The 18,554-nt window shown below is 45.9% G+C and overlaps 1 protein-coding gene across 8 annotated transcripts in view; it reads left to right on the top strand.

The window, feature by feature from the left end:
* SULF2 (sulfatase 2) overlaps window positions 1-18,554 on the top strand; it is a 284,708-nt gene that overhangs the window by 173,712 nt on the left and 92,442 nt on the right. Inside the window, exon 1 of one of the 8 annotated variants that reach the window (XM_028735147.2) lies at window positions 602-622. The exons of 5 other annotated variants lie outside the window; for them this stretch is intronic. The gene's annotated coding sequence lies outside the window, so the exon portion shown is untranslated. Of the gene's footprint in view, window positions 1-601; window positions 623-1,275; window positions 1,797-2,428; window positions 2,635-18,554 lie in introns of those variants that run through there. 2 more of the 8 variants (XM_028735144.2, XM_028735146.2) reach the window with 2 other exon arrangements.

The raw sequence follows: 18,554 nt of genomic DNA, 5'->3' as shown, positions 1-18,554 counted from the left end.
AGGTGCCATGCACTATATTAAAACGGAAGAAGCTTATTTTGGGGAGGAGAAACTACGAAGCCTTCTTTACTCCAAAAAGTTTGCCAGGTAGGAGTTCAGCAGTAGTAGTTAAAACTGGATCCGAGAAACAATGCCATGAACCATTTTGGATCTTCCAGTGCCATGTCCCATTATTATTTTTTATCTTCAGGACCAAACCTGCTCTACTGTTTTATGTTTATTCCTGTTGCCAGAGCCCAGAGGCTCCAGTCAGGATCAGGCCCAGTCTTGTATTATTGCATCTCTCTACCCAGAGGAGCCTTATGCTCATGCTGTATAATTAGGTACCACATCTGGCAACACCGTAAAGAGAGCCTAATTTTTCCAATCCATCCCATTCTTGGAGAAAGTTCAGATTCCCTTCTTTAACAACCTGCTGCCACCACCCTGGCCCTTTAACAAGAGAGGAGCCAGCTTGCTGTCAATTAAACAATTTGCAGCTTGCCTCCTTGAGCTTCGCCTTCATTTGCTACTTCGGGTGCAGTTCCAAAGCGAATCCGCGGAAACTGGCAAGAAGCAAGTCGCATCTTAATAGCTATTTTCGTCCAACAACAGGAGGGAAACTCCCTCCCTTCTTGTCAAGGTAAGATTACTGTATGGGCTGCCGACAGCCAAGCTCTGTTCAGGGCGCTTTCTCTCTTCCAGCTATCTTCCCCACCCTTTAAGTGAGAGAGTTAGGTAGGTGCGCAGGTGTATAGCGGGTAGCCTAGTTAGCCAGAAAGACCCAACTTCGCTTCCGGTGGCAGAAAGATGCTTCTTTTGTTGAATCTCTGTGTCTCTGACATCGTTCTTTGGTGTGCGCGCGTGTGTGTATGCACGCGCTCACACACACACACACACACACACACACACAGAGAGAGAGAGAGCTTTGCAAAGCAGTCTGCGGGTCAGTGTGTCAATGTGCATGTGAATGGGTTGCGATGGGATGTATATACCCAAGCATTTATTTGGGGTAAGGTGAAGCGCTGCGTGGCGAAGACTTGCCGCCGCCGCCGCGGCTTTACTTGGACTTTGAAGAAATGGTGGGGGCCGGTGGAACAGGTTACCAACCCCCCCCTCCAAACCGCTCGGGGATTGCGTCAAGGCTGGGGAGGAGGATCCTCCAGGAAAGAAATTAACTTACAAAAAAGCATACGCACATATACAAAACCATAAAGGCCGCCCCAGACGTCTCTCCCTTCCCTCCCCGCTCGCCCCTCCCTCCGCGCTCTGATTTGAAATGGGATCCAGCCGCAGCCTTTCGCCGGGGCTTAGTCGCCTCCTGCCCGGCTCGGATTCGCTCCGGCAGGAGCGAGAGGAGAAGCCAGAAGGAAGAAGAGCGCCCAGCTCTTGCGCGCGCCAAGGACTTGGCCCCGCGTTGCACAGCTAAGCCCAGCTGCTGCTGTTGCTGCTGCTGCCTCTGCTGCTGCCGCCTGGCGCAGCCGGCGCAATAGTCGAGGGCAGCCAGAGAGCTCCTCTGCTCCGGCAAAGCAGAGCGAGCCTACGAGCCGCCGCTGCCGCTTCGTGCTCCGCCTCCCGGCGAGGGCAGGAGAGCCGAGCGACCCCAGAAGGGCCACGGAAGGCGCCCACTCCGTCTCCGGCAGGGACGCGGCGCGCGGGGAGCCTCCGCCTGGGCTGGAGACGAGGCGATGCCGGGGCGTCCGGCCGAGCTCCGCGGCGCCTGCAGCCGCACTTGCTGCTGCTTCTGGAAAGGCGAGCTGCTCCTGACGCGGGGAGAACCAGGGACATGCTGCCGATGCACCTCCGGCCCCGGGCAGGTGAGCTGGCGGGCAGGTTGGGCGGCCAAGCGGGGTTGGTTGGGGGAGCAGGCGGGCACGGGAGAGCCGAGCGCAGCCCCTGCAGGAGGACAGCGGGGCGCCGCCCATGGAGAGCCCCGCCGCGCCGGAGGACGCACTCCCCGGCTGCCCACCCACCTCGGGGCTGCCTGGCGTTGTGCGTCCGGCTGCCCCTCTTTCCTTGGAGGCGGTGCAGGCTGCGAAGGAAGGGGGGTTCCCCGATCTCTGCCCGGTACAGCGTGCCTGAGTCCCAGACGCAGCTGAGCAGGGGTGGACGCCGGGAGGCGCCGGGGAGGGAAGCCGGAGAGGTTCGGGAGGGATCTCCCAACTTATTTTCGGAGCGCTGCGGGGGGAGGGGGACTTGCGCGCTGAAGGCGGCCGAGAGCCGCTTGCAAAACAACCGCTGATGTTTCGGCACTTCGCGTTAGCAGAGGGGGTGGCGAGGGGAAGCATCTGCCCAAGGAGCGGCGGGAAAGGAGGCATTGCTTGTTCTTCTTTCGTTAGCCTTCCGGATTTGCCTGCTCCTGGCGGTGCTTTGGAGCTGATCGCCGCGCGCCTGCTTATCACTTGTGGACTTGTCGCTTGGAGACGCCTGGCTCCGGCTGTGCTAACTTTCTCCGCTGAAGTGCAGTGCGCCTGAGTCGGCTTCGGAGCAGACGAAGAGTTCTGCTTGCCGCCGGTGACTCGCCCGGATGGCTCATTCAGACATGCGCGGCGTTTCTCAGAAGCCACGGGCGAATCTCTGCGAAAAAACGGGGATATGCCTTCTTAGCCCCGCCGGAGTACTTTTTAAAAGGCAGTGAGCCTTAAGGCTAGAGAGGTAAAGGAAGCAAGACTCCAACTGAACGACTGCCGACTTCTTTGCCTTTGCAAATGCATCATTTGTCAGACTTCTGAAATGTCAGTTTATGCATCACTTTGGCTATGGTGCGGACCCCTCCCCAAGTTTTTATAAATAGCACGAAACAATTTAAAGTGCTTGGTTGTCAGGGTGCCGCCTCATTTTCAGGGACTGTCTCTTAATTCTGGACATCACTGCCCCATAAGGAGCATGATCCCATATTCACAACTGCTAGGCACTGTAGAGACTTCTTAGGATGGAAACCTTATCAGTGCTGGTTGTGTATAAACTTTCTGAGCAGTCAATTATTTGTAGCGAAGCTGTACTTTGTGGTTGCTTTTTTAAAAAGGGGGTTAAACTTTAGACATTGTCAAGGGAAGGTTTTACCTGTGGGTTCTGAGATCTTTGGAAAGCATACTGGAAAAATGACGAAGTGTTAACATGAGAATGGTTCGCTTTTCCTGCTCTGCTGAAATGCCAGCTATGGGTTGATGCATTTGGTGTGTAACAGCCAAAGTCATGCAACTTGGGTCTAAGAAACAGTTATGATCGTTTATTTCTGCGAAGGTGCTTTCAGGTAACACTTAAGATTTCTGTCATCATTATTAAAATACATTCTTGTTAACCAAAAAAAGGGTATATAGAGAGTCTATTGGGAAAGAGTGTGTTTCTTTACAAGGTTGGATAGTATAGATACTGGTTGCAGTCATTTCTGGTTGCAATGTTCACTGCTTGGAGTATTCAGTGGGGAAGGTATTTCTGATGAAAAGTTAGACATTTGCACAAAAGGAATACTCCCCTCCCCCTCCCCCCATAGCTCAGCTACGTAAAATTGGACTGCTTGAAAGAACTTCAGCTGTCATCATTAGCAGTGACTTGAGATTTCGGTCTGTTGTCATACTTTAGAATTTGACTCACCAAATGGGAGGTGGAGGGAAATCCACTATACAGTGGTACCTCGGGTTACATATGCTTCAGGTTACGTACACTTCAGGTTACAGACTCTGCTAACCCAGAAATATTACCTCGGGTTAAGAACTTTGCTTCAGGATGAGAACAGAAATCGTGCTCCGGTGGCACGGCAGCAGCAGGAGGCCCCATTAGCTAAAGTGGTGCTTCAGGTTAAGAACAGTTTCAGGTTAAGTACGGACCTCCAGAACGAATTAAGTACTTAACCCAAGGTACCACTGTAGTAGTGTTACAGTCTAAGAGGTTCAGAAATACAATCTTAACGTCTGTTTGTATGCACACAATGAACTATTAAATGAAATGGTGAAGTGAACTTTCAGTTGATGTAATATGTAGTGTAATATTGGGGGGGAAATGTTGGCCAACCCAACTTCCATTGAGATTCACAAAGCTATCTTTTGTTTTTCTGGGGCCATGTGCAAAACCAAAGAGCCTCACTCTGAAAACATCTGTATTAGAGTAGAGGTACTGGGGAGGGAGGCAAATGCACACGCTCCAGCAGAAATTGCAGAGCTGGCAATGCAACGATCAGCATACCTGCTACATTGGGATGGTTGCTAAGGAATGAATTTGGTGTACGGATTTATTTTCATGATTTTTAAAACATGACAAATTCTGCATTTTTCGATCAGTTAACGCATCTGGCATAATCAACAGCTGTGCCAAACCCAGCGGGGGCAAGCTGTTGCCTATTGGCCTATATTTGGAGATGTCCTGCTGTCTTGTATTCTGCCTCTATTTAGGCTACTAGTTTGAGGAGATGTTTCCATGCACCCCAATCCTAATTTTTTTTTACCAAAGAGTTAAATGAGACTTGCCTCCCAGTAAAGATGCTTAGCATTTAAAAACAGGGAAATTCTTTGTTTTTATGCAGTATGTGTGTGAAATGGGTCCTAAAAGGGAATTCAAGATTGATCTTTGTTTTTAGGCTTTTTCTAGATCAGCTGCATTACTGAGTCAAAACAATCGCAATATTTGTTTCATGTGGTACTTTGTGTGCATGATGCTATAAAGCATCGCAAAATTCACCTTGAGTGCTGAGAAAGAACGTGCTTTCCAAAACTTGAATTTGGGGAGGAACAATAGTAACTCAGATTCTGTTGGATATGTGATTATTTTCTGCTAACCTGCTGCTGCTTTTATGCAGCTCTGATCCACCTAACCAATATATTTGTCCTGGTCCTCCCAGCTTGATCTTCTATCACATTATTTGTCATGCCTTATTCCTTATCTACCTGCCCAGGTATTTTCCCTCCCATTAATGTAAGAGTGCTTCTGGATCTTCTATTTCAGCATCATTTTTCCCCACAGGGACAACCCAGATGCCTATGGGAAGCCCATAAGAAGGGCATGGTGGCAATAGCCCCTGTCTGATCATGGAGGTAGTATTTAACCACCGTAGCTTGTAGCCATTGATACATAGATTTATCCTGCATTAATTTGCCAGCTTCCCTGGGTGACCCTGGGTTCTAGTTTCATGTTCTTCATAATTTTATACACCTCTGTTACACTGCCCCCTATCTTATTTTTATTTGGAACTAAATAGCCCCAAATGTTGTAACCTTTCCTCATTGAAGAAGAAGAAGAGTTTGGATTTGATATCCCGCCTTTCACTCCCTTTAAGGAGTCTCAAAGCGGCTAACATTCTGCTTTCCCTTCCTCCCCCACAACAAACACTCTGTGAGGTGAGTGGGGCTGAGAGACTTCAAAGAAGTGTGACTGGCCCAAGGTCACCCAGCAGCTGCATGTGGAGGAGCGGGGAATCGAACCCGGTTCACCAGATTACAAGACTACCGCTTATTGAGTTGTTTCAGTTCCTGCCCTTTTCTTAGAATCGCAGAATTGTAGACCTGAAAGGGACCATGAGGGTCACCCAGTCCAGCCCCCTGTGATGCAGGAATCTTTCACCTAATGTGGGGATCAAATCCACCACCCCTGGGATTAAGAGTCTCATGCGCTACCAACTGAGCTATCCCAGCACTTGCACGTTCATATACAGTATTTAACTCTTCATCCTTCTGCCTAGGCTTTATTTCTGCTACTAACCCTCCATTAGGCAATCTGAAACATCTCATAACAGATTGCTCATATTCCAGTAACTGCAGTTGTTTTGTCTCTTGGGCAACATGGAAACAGGGCCAGACTACTTCCAGCAAAGTTGCTAGTACATAGTTGAGAAGCTGAAATGATGGAAGAGGCTGCAACAGCTGTTTGGGGCACTGGGGGTGGAGACATTCTGAAAACAGTTTGGTTTTATGGAACAAATACTTGCATTATAAATAAGATTGCATGAGACATACCGGTAATTATAGCAGTGCCAGATATACCCAATCTTGATATTTGGCTATAAACTGAAGGTCGGGGTAGAAGATATTTCAAATATTGCTTTGATTGTGCGTCTATTTGCGTTTTCTTCAATCCTTTGGCGGTATTCTTTCCCACATGTATTACTGCCATTCCCCTCCCCTGTCCTTGCTGCTGTTTCCTGGATTGCTTACATAGGTGGCTCAGGCAAGTCTGACTGGCTATGTCATGTTGTGATGTCATCCCATTTACTACATGATCCCTGATTGGGTTTGTGATGGTTTCACTCCAGGCAACTGAAGTGTGAGAAACAGGAGTGTGCAAGAAAATAGCAATCTAAATGAAAAGGCAGGTGTGTGGTTTTTTTGCAGGCACTTGTTTTTATTTTATTGCCTAAGTAGGGAGCACTTTGACACTCAAATGGCATCAGTCACCCCCACACCCCAAAAGAGAGTACAATAAGCTTACAACTTACACACATTTAACTTGTGCACATTCAGTTTTACATGCTTGACAAAATAATAATAATTAATAATAAATAATAAATAATAATTAAAAGGGGCAGGTGTCTGGGGGGAGGGGCTTTGGCACCCAATGTGTTTTGACTATACATATTTTTGGCTTTAGGCGTTGTCCCCGGAAGGTAACTCCCACATAAATTGCAGGCTTATTGTAGTTTCAGGGCGACCTTTAGAAATGAAGGTTCTTTGCTATGCATATTACAGAATAATATAATTGACAGGGACTCAGTAAACCCCCAGTCCAGTGGTCTTTGGACTGTTCCTAAGAACACTTGTGTCCCTTGGAAGCTTATTGGGCTTTTTGATAAGAAGATCCACTGTGGAAGGCAAAAGGTTTCCACAATTACTGGCCTTTCATTGCAATGCAGCAGTGATAGTGCGGTACTGGAGATGTTCTATGTCCATTCTCTGTATTCACAGGGCGACAGGGATAGTGGACGCCCCACACTCAGTATCACTCAGATTCCTCAGCAAGAAGAAAGGATTCTGTAAAAGTAGGGAATTTAAATGGATCTAGTCCAGTTGTCTGTTCCTAAAGAGTCATTCACATACCAAACTCCTCCTAAAAACATATAAATGCCTTTTCTACATTGGTTGATTTGTTTGTTGATCTTCTATCCTGTCCTTCTGCTGCAAAGTGAGCATGTAATGGCCGGCAACATATAATAATACAACAATCTAAAACAATGATTTATTGTGTTCAATTTGGGTCTACCTCCCTTCAGTTTAAATAATAATAATATAATAATAATAATTTATTATTTATACCCCGCCCATGTGGCTGGGCTGCCTTTAGATGTCTTCTAAAAGTTTGGTAGTTATTTTTCTCTTTGACATCTGTTGGGAGGGCGTTCCACAGGGTGGGTGCCACTGCCGAGAAGGCCCTCTGCCTGGTTTCCTGTAACTTGGCTCCTCGCAGCAAGGGAACCGCCAGAAGGCCCTCGGCCTTCAATTGTTCTCCTTAGCTTACCCCACCCCTGCGCACACACACACTTCATGTATCCCATTTCTTGAGCCTTTTGGCCTAGGATTTGTCATCTGAACACAGATGTGTTCTAACTGTTTTCTGTTTTCCTTTTCTTCTGTGAGCTGGACAGACAATTGCATCTAGTTGAAGCCTATGGTGCTGTTTCACTCTGCATAAAACTCTTTCCAGAAAGAGGCCATAGGTTCCCAAACCACCCATCTTTACTACATTACAGCAACTTTCAGACTGGGCTCAGTCCATTCTGCTTCCCAATGGGACTTGTATGTTAAGTGGAGATATTCGAGTTTGTATCCTTAATTTGCAAGAGGCTGTGGGTCTTGCTTTATTTTCATAAAATGGAGCAGATTATTGTTTTCCCTTGGACAATATAAGCCTGGTCTGTGGAAACCTTCAGGCCACAGGATGCTGAGCATCCTGTTCACTTACTGCACTATATTAAATGTGAAGAGAAGTTGCTATTCATTCTCTTTGGGTATTTCCTTGGCTTCTTTCTATGTAATGGCCAATAGAGAAATACAATGAAAATTCAGAGAAACAACCAATGTTCACAGCAGACATGGGGAGCCTGTGACACCCCCCCCCCCCCAATGTTGTGGGACTCCAACTCCCACCAGCTTTCACCAGCATGGCTAATGATGAGGTATAATGGGAGCTGGAGTCCAGCAACTCTTGGAAGTTCACAAGTTCCCCTTCCCTAGTTTATGAAATCAAATTGAAAATGTGGTTCAATTGGGTAAATGCTGAACTTGGCATTGTCACACAGTTCCTGCATAATGATGTCCAGCTTGCGGCATAAACCACAATTAACCATGCCGTACAAGTGCACTGATGCTCCTGTTTGTGCTGACTCTAAGAACGGCTAAGGGAGCTGGGCATGTTTAGCCTGGAGAAGAGGAGGTTAAGGGGTGATATGATAGCCATGTTCAAATATATAAAAGGATGTCATATAGAGGAGGGAGAAAGGTTGTTTTCTGCTGCTCCAGAGAAGCAGACACGGAGCAATGGATCCAAACTACAAGAAAGAAGATTCCACCTAAACATTAGGAAGAACTTCCTGACAGTAAGAGCTGTTCGACAGTGGAATTTGCTGCCAAGGAGTGTGGTGGAGTCTCCGTCTTTGGAGGTCTTTAAGCAGAGGCTTGACAACCATATGTCAGGAGTGCTCTGATGGTGTTTCCTGCTTGGCAGGGGGTTGGACTCGATGGCCCTTGTGGTCTCTTCCAACTTTATGATTCTATGATTCTACATGGCATGCATAAGAACTAGTCATATCTATTATGAATTGGGTTTTTCAACTGTCTTGCCAAAGTTTCATTGTCTGTAGTTGATTCTTGTGCATTTCCACCTCTGCACACATCACAGGGCAACTCCTACAAGGCTGGTGATGGTCATTGTCAATCGGTGTATCAGAAACAGGTCAAACTTTGATGCAATAAATGTGAATTGAGTAGGCAAGTTGAACACATAATGAAGCAATTATGCAACCATGTTGCCACTTGCCAAAGACTGTCTAGATCTGCTCAGTTCACATTATATTATTATTATTATTACTACTACTACTATTATTAAAAAATATATACCACCCTTCATCTGTAGATCTTAGGACGGCTCACATTCTCAGCATGCCAGTTTAGTAGTGTGAATTAGCCCATGGTCTTCTGACTTGACATGCCGCTGTTTTTGTCAATTCAATAATACATGTGTGTGGGGGGGGGAATCTGTACTATATAATTCTGTGCTGAATAGTACTGCAGCTCTAGAATAACATCTAGACCACTCTGAATGTGGAAACATCTTCCAGTGTCATGTTTATGAGAGGCTTGAAACTGCTAATTAGATTTTACAACCAACAAGGAGTTGACAGTTGCCTGCCTCTGTCAAATTCAAACACATATTTCAGGAGCAAATAGGTTATTTCATAAAAAAAAATCACCCTAAGTTTTCTTGCCTAGTTATTACAACCAAAACACATTTTGCAAAACACATTTTGATTGCAGGCTTTTAGTTGGTTGTAAAGGATACTTGGAGAGTACTTATTTTGATAATGACAGTGATGTAATGTGTGAAAATAGTTTAAACATCTGTGTAGGGAAGGTAAGCAGAAAAGTAATTATTTTGGTAAAAGATGTTTGAAAGCAAGCATGCTGCTTTATGCTTTCACAAATAACTGTAATTTAACAGCTGTAAATACACATAAGAAACTGTAAGTTAAAACCATTTGAGTAATACCTATGTTTGCTTCTCTTGGTCTCGAACAAGAAATTCTACAGACAGGCATTTTATCAAAACCGTGAGAGCTGTCTCAACAAGCTCACAATTTAATTTTAAATGCAGCAAAAGTGTACAGCAAAGTACGATAGTGATGATGGGTTGAAGGAAGAAAAATGATCTGGCAACTGGGGTTGCATAACATAATGGGGACTCAATATTTTGTTTGGAAGAATAATCAGGACAAACCTGCTTCCCAGGAAATGTTTGAGGGGGAAAGAAGTGTGGTCAAAAACAACAATGATGAAGAGGCGGAAACTTTAACGCAGTGGTTGGTAAGAAATGCCATTCAAAGAAGCAGCCAGCTCCTTGAGAGCTAAAAGAGAAAGTAATTCCTCTTTGTACTCACCAAGGGTATATTAATCATACAGATGCACTCAGTTGCAAATTCTATAAAGAAAAAGGTTGATTTATACCCTAAATTCCCTAGGTGGGTATCACTTCTCAATAAGAAATAGTGCCAACGAACTCCATGAACCTGACACGGTAACTTTTTGCTTGCCATAGCATAGATATGTGTTGTCTGTAAAGTCTTATTGGATGGTGTCCAATCAAATTCCATAACAGAAGTGATATGCATGCAGGCAATACTTCTCAAGCAGCCATGACTCATTGGGAAAGTCCAGAAAGCATTTTCAAAGAGGAAATTCTCTGCTGTTTTCAGTACTCTCGTCACAGTGCATATTTGAAAAAATTGTCAGTCTCCTGCCGGGCCATATGTGACAGGCTCCTGAGACTCAAGCCTGGAGCAAGTTCTGAACATGGGACATGAAGGATTCAAGGCTAGGATTTAAAGAAAAAGAAAAAGAATTAGGATATGGCCAACAGAGCAATAAGGGATCTTCTTGACAGCAACAGGACAAAACAGGTCATGTGATACTTCTGGTAAGCTCTTCTGAGAGCCTAGGGGGGGTGCTAAAGGCAGAGTATAAGTGACTTCAATAAATGAATGAATACTTCCTGCCACCCACAAAAGCTTTCCCTGCTTAAGGTAAAGGTACCCCTGCCCGTACGGGCCAGTCTTGACAGACTCTATGGTTGTGCGCCCATCTCACTCAAGAGGCCGGGGGCCAGCGCTGTCCGGAGACACTTCCGGGTCACGTGGCCAGCATGACATCGCTGCTCTGGCGAGCCAGCGCAGCACACGGAAACACCGTTTACCTTCCCGCTAGTAAGCGGTCCCTATTTATCTACTTGCACCCGGAGGTGCTTTCGAACTGCTAGGTTGGCAGGCGCTGGGACCAAGCAACGGGAGCGCACCCCGCCGCGGGGATTCGAACTGCCGACCTTTCGATCGGCAAGCCCTAGGCGCTGAGGCTTTTACCCATAGTGCCACCCGCGTCCCTGCTTAGTTTAGCCCTAATCTCTGGTTTGAACAGCACAGGAAACTGCTGGTATGTTTTGTGAAAACTAGCCTCATCTAATTGTGTTTTCCAGCACCTTGCCAGGTGCCAGATGAAAACATTTTGAGGCCAACATGTTGTGTTTCCTTGGAGTGCTAATATACATTCTGAATTGTCAAATGGAAATGGAAAACTGCTACCTGGAATTGCCCTTAAAGACTGCGTCAAAGGCTGTATCCACATACATAAAGTCTGAGGTGTTGAGTACCTACTGGGAGAAAAGTGAAACAGAATAATAAGGCTACATTCATTAAACAGGAGAGGATACCAACCTCTTATTCTGGTTTTGGGGGAATGTGAGGGAGGGGGAACACATAGCCATAGACTTGCCATGGAGTCCTTATGTGGCGTGTTGCAGAGGTGGTAACTTTTGCTCCCTTTCCAGTATACAGTGCAAATCAGCTGGCTAGTAACTTACAATCAAGTCACTGTGAAGATCGGGAAACATAGGTGTGTGCCCAAACCTCATATCTCCCAGCTGTTGGCCTTCTCTTGAAGTGCAGAGGACCACAAACCCTGTCCATTTGAGCTTGAACCATTCAGTGGGGTTATAGCTGCTGGTTCAATCCTTGCTGTTGGCCAGGTGCTCTTCATACCTGGGTATGATGTGTTGGCAGCCACTGAAATATTTTGCAGTCTAGGCTGGAGGCCAGGAATTCCCCTCTCCAGTTACCAGTACATCCAATGTCTCTGGAGTGCTTCATAGCTTGTAGTTCTCCCAATGTCTCTTGCCTCCCAAACCCACAGGACCCTGGCTGACCCTGGCTGCTGGAACCTGCTTTTAAGGGCTGCAGCCATTATAGGGACTGGTTGCCATGCCACAAGATCATCTTGGGACACCCAAGGGGCAAAATCATTGTGTGGGCGGTTGGGTTGTGTGTTTTTTTATCACACAAGCCTCAAGCTGCTCCTGTGTGTTCTCCACACAGGAAAACACCATCTTTCCCACCCGCAGGTGCTGGCTTCTCTTCCACTTCTTTCTGCTCCCCCTTTTCCACAGCAGGCTCCCAGGGAGCAGAGAAATCAATCGACAGCAGCTCTTATATGCTCACAGGCACCTCCAATTCCTCCTTTTCCACAGCAGGCTCGCAGGGAGTAGAGAAGTCAATTAGCGGCAGCTCCTCTACTCCATCCAGAGCACCCCTCTCCCCCCCCCCCCGCCTTCAGCTACAGATTGCATCTCTTCACAGTCCAAGCTGCTCAGTTGCCCATCCACACTCTGGATCTCTCTCTTTCCTTTTAGGTAAGGGGTTGGCAAACTAAGGTCCGCGGGCCAGATCAGGCCCAATTGCCTTCAGGATCCGGCCTGCGGACTGTCTGTGGATCGGCGTGGGGATTCTGTTCGTTCGGGTGGCACCATTCCCCCCCTGCACAATTCCATCCCCCCCCCCTCTCCCTCACATACACCACGGCGGCAGCGCCTCCTCCCTCCCTCCTCCTAGCTTCTCCCCACCCTGCCTAGAGGAGGAAGGGAGCTGGGCTGGGCTGGGCTGGCTGAGCGTCATTTTAAGCAGCCCCTATCTGGAGCCAGCCCTTTTGCGCAGCTCATCTTCCCGCTGCCCCCACCACCACCCTGGTGCTCCTATGAGCCAGAGAGTGGAGCAGACGAACTCCCACTGCCTACCCACGATAAGCAGTGGTGGCGGCAGCCCCTGAGAAGGTAAGCGCTGGGGCTGGGGAGGAGGACTACTTGCCCCCCTCGCCTCTTCTGCCAGCTCCTCCCTCCTGGTGCCGCTTCTCCAGCCCGCCACAAGGTCTGAGGGACAGTGGACCGGCCTGCAGCTAAATTTTTTTGTCAACGCCTGTTTTAGGTGCTATTCAGCTCAGCTCCTGGGTCACTTTTAACCCCTTGTGGCATCTCATCAGGCAAGGTTCTCACACCACATGGAGTCACACTTTTCTCTCCATGCAGACTTCTCATGCACTCTGCTTGCAGCTGCTTCATTTCATTGAACAACTGGTTCTGCTGCTCCATCCACTCCTCAAACAGTTGGCCTCGCTGCATGGTTATTTTGCAAACATCTGGCTTTACCATCCCATCTGTTGCTGGAGTTGCTGCTGGAGCATCAACTTGAAATGCTCCATGAATGCCTTTCCTCCCTCCATCATGAATTCAGGCACACCATGTCCACAGGGGTTTCCTCCAGGAAACACAAATCCTACTTTTAACACCAGTGGTACCTGCCACCCCAATCTCTGAGCATTCTTTGAGATTCCAGGCATTTCCAGGCATCTGGGTTTGCTTTTGGAAATGAGGCACAGTGGATACTGTGGTGTCTTGATGATATAAGGTTTATTTACACATATAGACAATCAGAGCCCACAATGGAGGGGCCCTCACGGCATTAACACCCCAAAAGGGTCTTGTTTCTCTCATACCTGCAGCCTTGGATCAAAACAGAAATCAGCCATGGCTCTCTGACCCTGTGATTCAGCCTTTTACAGCCTCCAACATCACTGCCAAAACCTCATCTTAAACTCAGCTCTAAAATTCTACCTCAAAACTCTCTTTTGTCTTTCAAACTAACTGAGTTGAGGGAGGGACCCTTCCCATTTTCCGTCTGGAACAGCGTTCCCTCTCTATGACTTTGCTGACGGCCCATTACCTTTACCCATGTCTGGTAGCCCATTTTAACATTCCAAGCATGCATTAAATTCTAAGACCTAACAGGAATTTAGAGCAATCTGGCACCCACAAACCCTAGCACCCACAACACTATGTTGGTGCAGATGGGGCCTTATTATTTAAGATAGCAGCCTGAATGCAGCAACGTTCCTTCCTTGTGATGTCTTTCAGTTACAGGAAAGCTAGTAGTGATGTTAAACAGTAAAAATAAATAAATCAGAAGCAGCAGTCAAGTGCACTACCTGGGGTGGGGTGCAGTTGTACTAGCTGTTCTTGTAATGTTCTTGTGAAAACAGCTGGTATGGCACAATGAGACCAGAAGCTCTCCCCCACCCCCTTCTGAATTTAGCCACGCTCTAGCAATTTTATTTTTCATTAACATTGAACTACTGTTCTACCATCACCCCTTAAATTAAATCTAAGGTTGTACAGACACTGGTGTCATTGAATTATCAACCCCCCCCCCAAGGGAACCTGCTCAAGGTAAGTGATGTTTCTCTTACTGCCCTGTCACATCACAGGTCCTTCCTATGTGCTCATGCCAGAAAGACATGGCAGCAGAATCGTATGCCTGTTTACTCAGAAGTAAGCCTCTCCTTGTTCACTGTGGTTAAGAGATATGCAGCTCCCAGTTCACTATTGCAATTCAGTTCTGCTATTACTGCTGCAGGTGTAAGAAAACTTGGTCATAATTTCTCAGACCAATAGCTTTGTCACAGCTTCAGGACCCTTTTAATCAAGGCTTTTCAGTGCAAAAGGAATCTGTAGCAAAGATGTGCAGATATATTTACTTAGAAATGACCTACCAAGAAAAGGTGAGAGCTTGTTGTTATTGCTTTATGAACATAATGCTAACTTAATTTCACAAAGCAAAGATTGCTGTGCTAGGGTTTTTTCCCCTTCTGCTCAGCCACTTCTGGTCTTCAGAAAAAAAACAATTCCCCTTGTGTCACTTTTAATTGATTCCCATCCCATTAGATCTTGTTGTCAACCTTTATAAAGGCAGTGTGCAAGGAATTTTATCAAAAATTGACTCATTGATTCCTTGAACTGATGAAATAATTGGAACTTGATATGCCCAGTGCAGCTTCTTTATAATTTTACCTTCCATTATAATAAGAAAAATCCTCTAGGTCAGATGACTACGAATTATGATTATTGCATTCGCCTAAGTCTTAAAGCATGAGAACTGCTAAAAGTAATAAGCGAACCTCCATAAGAATGAATTTGCTTTGGATCATATCCAAGCTGTCTTTTATTTATAGAACAGCTTGTATTCCCCATTTCTGCTCCAGAAAGGAGTTGCTGTTTATATACAACCACAAAAATAAAAACAGGAGCAACTCATCATTAGAACCATCAGCAAAACAAAGCAAGACTAAAAGCAGCATCAAAACGCCCAAAAGGCATCAAGAGCACAGAAAGCCAGAGCTAACAATAGATAAGATTAAGCAACAACAGGATCAAAAGGTTGTTTAAGAAGAAATGTCTTCAAAGGCTGGCAGAATGCAAATAGAAACAAAGTCAACCGAACTTCTTGAGGCATAAGAGTTCTACCTATGGGGCGCTGCCACAGAAAAAGCCCCCTTGCACACTGCCACCAATTTTGCCCTAGAGGGCAGTGGCACACGTGAGATCCATCTAGTTCAGCTTTTGGCTTTCAAGTATCTGGAGTTACTTGGGATTGAGCCTGGGGACTTCTGCACACAAAGTTTATGCTCTTCCACTGAGCTACAATTTCTCCCGAAGCTTGCAAGCAAGGTGCAGATATTATTGCTCGTCTCTATAACCTGTTGTCAGAATTTAGCTATCAAGGCTATTGGTAGATTCATCGTCCATGAAGCTGTGTGGTCCCCATTTAAAGCTATCTACGCTAGTGATTCGGGAAGTCTTCCAATTCTTATGTACGACTGCTAGGGCTGCACCATCATCTCTGTGCTCACCCTAAAGCAACTTGATCCTTTCTGCTGTGATTCAGTGCACCCTCTGCTCCAGGAATATGTGTGCAAAACTATAACACACAGGAGATCTTAAAACATTTAATTCCTCAGTCTATTATAGAAGGATCCCGTCTATTATTGTGAGATTATGTTGGCTATAAGCCGTGAGAGAACAGTTAGATTGCCCTTTCTGGTTGGTAATGCTTCTCCACCACAGCCAAAACAGGACTTTGTATCTGAGCACTAGACTGGTAGCCTTAGGTAAAAAGAATGGCTTTCAAAGAGGGTTAGACAAATCCATGCAGGAAAAGGCTATGATCTACAGCCATTGGAGGCAGTTTGCCTCTGAATGCCGGTTGCTGGGAATCACAAGTGGGGAGACTGTTGCTGTTCTCAGGTCTGGCTTGTGGGCTTCCCAGAAGAGCCATCTGGTTGGCCACTGTGAGAACAGGATACTGGACTAGGTAGACCATTGACCTGATCCAACAGTCTCTTCTTATTTTCTTAATGACATGCATGCAAGGGAGCAGATGGAGGAAAGAGGGATGAAGGCTCCATCCCTCCTCTCTGCTCACCATGGCAACCAAGCAGATAAGCCCTCTCCTCTGCACCAGCATAGAAATGCAGTGGACTGCTGCAATAAGGACCCAGTTCCCTATCCCATCTTCTGCCCCCACATCCCTGCCGGCTAGTAGTTTTTGATACACTAGTAACCTTTGTGGGCTGGCTTAAAAGGCTGTGGGATAGTGATAGGCTAGGGTCAAATCAACACATGCACACACCCTGTCTGGACCCTTGCAATTGTTCTATGACACCTTCCTTTAATTTGGACTGCCCTGCTTTTTATCTGGCCCTAAACTCATCTCTCTTTCTCATGTCTGATCCAGGAACTGGGTTACTAAAGGAAATGGGAAAGGACGGATCCATCTTGCAGGAAGTGAAACCCTGCCTTCCCATTCTTTACAGCAACTTCTCTCATACATATGTCTCAGCCAAGCTTGTGCTTGATAGTAAAAAGCAACCACCATGTATATAAACATTCGTATATTGATGGGGGACAATATGCATCAGAGTTTTTAATTGTAGCCCAAAATTAGTACTGTGGCTTGGAGGCAAAAACAATGGTTTCCAGTTTCCACTATAATGCATTTGGAAGAGGTAGAATGGAGCATTTCCTGTTCCATTAAGGCTGCTGTGGTTTTTACTCCTGCATCCTGAAATGCTTTCTATTTGCATATGATTATAAGCCCGTAGATTCTCCTTGATTGACCTTATAGGGCAGGGGTATAAAAACCCAACCAAGCTGAGCAGGTGAATTCCCCACCCATCATCAGCCTTCCGGCTGCTTCTGTAATTTTTAGGAGTGCCACTTGATTAAACAAACCTTAGCATGAGTTTAAGCAACTAATTGATTTCCTTGGATCGGTTTCCATATTAGGAACAACAACAAAAAAAGAGTTCAGAAATAAGAAAGCATCCTTTGAAGCTGTGGGTTAAAATGCAATGCAAAAAGACTGAAGGGGAGAGAAACAGAATATAGGGCACAACCTTACACTGAATCAGATAATAGGTCCATCAAGCTCAGTACTGTCTATTCTGCATTGACTGGCAGCAGTAGTTCTTTTGGGGTGTTTCAAAGCCCACCCTGGATAGGCTAGGGACATGGGACCTTCTACATGTAAAGCATGTGCTCTGCTATTCACCTCTTGCCGCCGCCCCCAAGAGAGAGGGTAGTGGGGAGAGAAAGATAAAAGGATACTTGTTGGGCCAGGAAAGAACAAAGGGCATAAAGGTGAGACTGAGTTACAGACAAGTGTAGTAAAGGGTGACACGAATGGGGGGAAAGTAGCAGCTGCCATGGGGTGCATAGAGAAAAGGTGAATAACTAGGAAATGTGGCAGAGAGGCCTGGGGAAACTGAAAGAGAGTGCGTACACATTATGGAGTGGAATGGAATTAAGAACCTCTGAGAAAAGTTATAACAAGCATGCTTCTTTGCACAGTAAATAACTGTCTTTGGCAGTTAGTGTGTGTGCTTGTGTTTGTTTTGTTTTTGGCATGAGACCTCTGCGTTTTGTCTCCTCCTTTCAAAATGGACCCATTGCCCTGTGGAAATAACCCAGATCTTGGGTGACATAGCATGAAACACCCGCCCACAGAATTGTTCAGAATTGTGTTTGCAGTGCTTTCCTAAATAATTTGTATTTTTCGGGACACATGGAAACAAATCTAGTTGTGGTATAAGTAGGCATGCTTTCATTCCACCAGGGTGGAGCTGAGCATGAGGCTGGTGTTCCCTGTAAAGTCACGGGATTAACTTGAGTATAGACAATTTTATAATATACTGATGTGGGAAATAAGAGACTTGGCTGTTGTGTAAACCATGAGGGTCTTAATTCTTGCTCTGGACTTGCTTATAAACCCCATTCAACATTTCAGGTTATTTTTCTGCTTCTTAGATATGACTAAATGATCTGTTTTTATATTAAAAAAAATATTGGTGTGTGTGTGTGTGTGTGTGTGTGTGTACATGGATGTGTAGGGGGGGAAATACTGAAGGCTTTTTTTTGTTTAACTGGTGAACTCTGTGTTGTGTTTGCTGTGTACTGCACAGTTGTTCCATTACAATGATCAGCTAAAGCATGAAGGGGGAGATGCATGCCTTCAAAATAGAGGACATTCTAGAGGGCACATGCTGGGAAATTACTGTAGACAATTACTTTTTCATGGGTGTCCACTGCCTTTTTACAGAAAGCTCTTTTCCTACCACTTGATCAATGTTAATTGGCCCTGCGTTCTAGCAGATACAAGTGGTGTGGTTAGGGTGCAGATGGTGTGGGGTTATTTATAGGCCTTTTAAAGTTTTCATCCTTAAAAGAAG

The sequence above is a fragment of the Podarcis muralis genome, chromosome 5 (assembly GCF_964188315.1).
Source record: "Podarcis muralis chromosome 5, rPodMur119.hap1.1, whole genome shotgun sequence".
Lineage (NCBI taxonomy): Eukaryota > Metazoa > Chordata > Lepidosauria > Squamata > Lacertidae > Podarcis > Podarcis muralis.
The sequence above is the reverse complement of the archived record's forward strand: the minus strand, read 5'-3'. Positions and strand labels throughout refer to the sequence as shown.